The sequence below is a fragment of the Podarcis erhardii genome, assembly GCF_964252035.2.
Source record: "Podarcis erhardii genome assembly, chromosome: 11".
Lineage (NCBI taxonomy): Eukaryota > Metazoa > Chordata > Lepidosauria > Squamata > Lacertidae > Podarcis > Podarcis erhardii.
The window spans coordinates 20,911,050-20,914,381 of record NC_138501.1 but is presented as its reverse complement, the minus strand read 5'-3'; the positions used below and the strand labels follow the sequence as shown (position 1 = coordinate 20,914,381).

The 3,332-nt window shown below is 45.4% G+C and overlaps 1 long non-coding RNA gene across 1 annotated transcript; it reads left to right on the top strand.

Moving 5' to 3' along the window:
- The first annotated feature begins 432 nt into the window (after positions 1 to 432).
- On the top strand, positions 433 to 3,332 carry LOC309352420. The gene is made up of 3 exons (XR_014161308.1): positions 433 to 515; positions 914 to 1,035; positions 3,087 to 3,332. It is a non-coding gene; the product is annotated as an uncharacterized lncRNA (long non-coding RNA).

The following is a 3,332-nucleotide window of genomic DNA, read 5'->3' as shown; positions in this document are numbered from 1 at the left end:
ACAGAAAAGGGGGGAGGGGAGGGAATAAACTTTTGTCAACGAAGCATATAAAGTTCGTATTTTCACTGCAAACAGTTCTTATTGACATAATGAAGAAAGCCAGTCATGTCCAGCCCATAGGCCTTTGCTGAGATGCCCTCCGAACTCCCAGTTCTGTATACAATATTCCCATACGACCGGCAATTGAGCAACATTGGTTTGTCACCTGCTGCATCTGAGGGCAGCAGGGCAGATGGCATGACATAAACTGCTTTGTTCTCCAATACTTTGTCATTGTACCCCCCCCCCCTAATCCCGCCAGCCTCTGTTGCTTGACACAGCCATCTCACTCTGCTTAATGGGTAAGGCTGGCCCAATAGTTTGAAATGTTATAATCATTTCCTTATCTCTATAGGCAGGAATTCTTTAAAACACTGTCTCTTTGCTGTTGTGGTTGGGGACATGAAAGCAGAAAAATTCTTCCAGGTGATCATAACTGTTCTCCTGGCATGCCGCAAACAACTCTGCTTATCTAAGTAAGCACAGGAGCTTTAGAATAATCATCCTAGGTAACTCTTCTGGGCCTGGGATGCTGCCAAGGCTTGGAAGGTGTCTTTCCTTCCCCTGGGAAAGAGTTTTCTCCCATCAGTTGAAAAATATGGATCCCCCCACCTTTAAAAATAATAATAATATTCTATTGAATTTTCTGTCTCTGTGACCTTTCTGGTATCCTATCTGTTTTCATGTTGGATCATTTGTGCCGTAGAGATTTGAAAGCTATCTGCATCTTAAGAAATAAAAATAAAACGAAGATGAATTGCAAATTAAATGCAAGCAAATCCTCAGGGCTCAAAGAGTTGCTTTCATGGTTGAATGTGATACTTCGCCTCCAACATGTTTCGGAAACTTTTCTCTTTCTTCTCCTGCCTTTCAGTGGATTCCTGTAATATTGGGAATTTTACATGAAGGAGCTGAATGTCTGAAATAATATTCCAGGTGTTAGGGCAGCAGTGCTGGGATCGCCGTAAGGAGTTCCGTTCTGAACATGAAGAAATAGTAAGAGAATCTGATAAAATTACTTTTAGCAATGTAGAAAATTAGTATTCAACTAATGGGACTTTATTTGTGATTGTAATGGTGCCCATTTCCACAGAAAGCATCAACCTCACCCATGTGCTTTCATCACTTGCATGCAAGGGCCGGGGGAATCCCCAGAACAAATTTGGGAGGGTACCTGCGGGGCAGAGGCACCAATTGACACCCATGAAGCGGGAGCAGGAAAAAACTTAAATAGACCAGAGACAATTGTACTTCATCCAGCAGAGCTTTTACCGGTGCTGAAGGGAAAAGAGCACAAATGGTCACAAATCCAATACATTCAGGATTGGCACTGTCCATAAGAAATCCAATTGCAGCACTTACCATAAAACTTACAAAACTTATAATAAGTCTAAAACAGGCTTCCTCAACCTCGGCCCTCCAGATGTTTTGAGACTACAATTCCCATCATCCCTGACCGCTGGTCCTGCTAGATAGGGATCATGGGAGTTGTAGGCCAAAAACATCTGGAGGGCCGAGGCTGAGGGAGTCTGGTCTAAAACCTGACACTACAGCATGCAGAAACAGAACACCAGAACAAAGGAGACGGAAAAGAGAAAGCAAGGAAGATCTCCTGGTCTTACTATTATAGTCAGCACAACCTTGGCAGAAAGATAACAGAACCAGTTTAAACCAGATGTACTCGGCTTCCCAGAGAAATAACCCAAACAGAAACCTTCTTTCACACAGAGAAGCTTCTTGAACCTTCTTGTAGTAAACAGAATAGGAAGGATCTCTACACATCAGATTAATACTTTCTGTACTAAGAAATGACAACTGACACCAACTTCTCGAAAACATTGCAGAAGCCCAAGGCAATGTCCTGACGTCATGCGCGTGATGTTGCACAAAGCCAAGGGGTGGAGCCAAGCGTGGTGGCAGCATGGCTACAGCAACTGGTGGCCCCCATCCTCCCCACTAGGGAAAGGGGGAAAGGGGGGGAGCTGCCCCCACTGTGCCTCCAGATTCTACTCCAGAGAGCCAGTGTGGTATAGTGGTTAAGAGCGGTGGACTCGTAATCTGGGGAACCGGGTTCGCTTCCCCGCTCCTCCACATGCAGCTGCTGGGTGACCTTGGGCTAGTGACACTTCTCTGAAGTCTCTCAGCCTCCCTCACCTCACAGAGTGTTTGTTGTGGGGGAGGAATGGGAAAGGAGATGGTTAGCCGCTTTGAGACTCCTTCGGGTAGTGATAAAGTGGGATATCAAATCCAAACTCCTCCTCCTCTTCTTCTTCTGGCTGGTTCAATTCCCCCTGCCTGGTGACGTTCTGCGCTCCACAGAAGGGGCAAGGGAGAGATCTGCCATATCTGGTTCCTCCTCTCTGACTTTTAGTTACAAAGGGATGCCCTCTCTGCTTCATCCCTGGGTGCCCACCTTCCAGTCCCTCATCTTCTCCTCCTGTTTGCATTTCAGGCTGCCAAATCATGCCAGATCCTGACAAAGCTGAGGGGACCATGGTAGGACAGGAGATATGGGTCCCAGCACAAAGGACCTGGGCCTCTGGCTTCCTGTGCCTTCCCCTAAATATACCTATAAAATCAACTACCTGAAAGCTTTTCTCCTTTGAGTTTACGCTTTAATTATGGGGCAAATGTCCAAGGCTGTGTTATGAAAAGACTCATGGCATAATCACATTTACTCAGACATAAATCCCACTGAATTTAATGGGATTTACTCCCAAGTAAGTAAGTACAGTGGTACCTTGGGTTAAGAACATGATTCGTTCTGGAGGTACATTCTTAACCTGAAACTGTTCTTAACCTGAGGTACCACTTTACCTAATGGAGCCTCCCACTGCTGCCATGCGATTTCTGTTCTCATCCTGAAGCAAAGTTCTTAACCCAAGGTACTATTTCTTGGTTAGCGGAGTCTGTAACCTGAAGTGTCTGGAACCTGAAGAGTCTGTAACCCGAGGTACCACTGTATAAGATTACAGCCATAGCTTGCTTATCTTTGTCTCTAAAAACACTCCTGCTGCTATCTTTTCCTTTTCTGGTTACATTCTCAGGAGAAGCCAACATGTTGCCCTCCAAATGTTGTTGAATCACAACTCTGATCATCTCTAACCATTGGCCATGCCGTCTGGAGATGGCAAGATCTGGGAGTTAACAATATCTGGGAGATATTCCCCCCCCCTTCCTCTTTCAGCATGTTGCTGGAAAAGGACAGGAGCGGCAGTTGAACAATTTTGGAGCCCAGCCCGCAGTGTAACATAACCGCTGTGGTATATATAATAAACAAGATTCAAATAGCA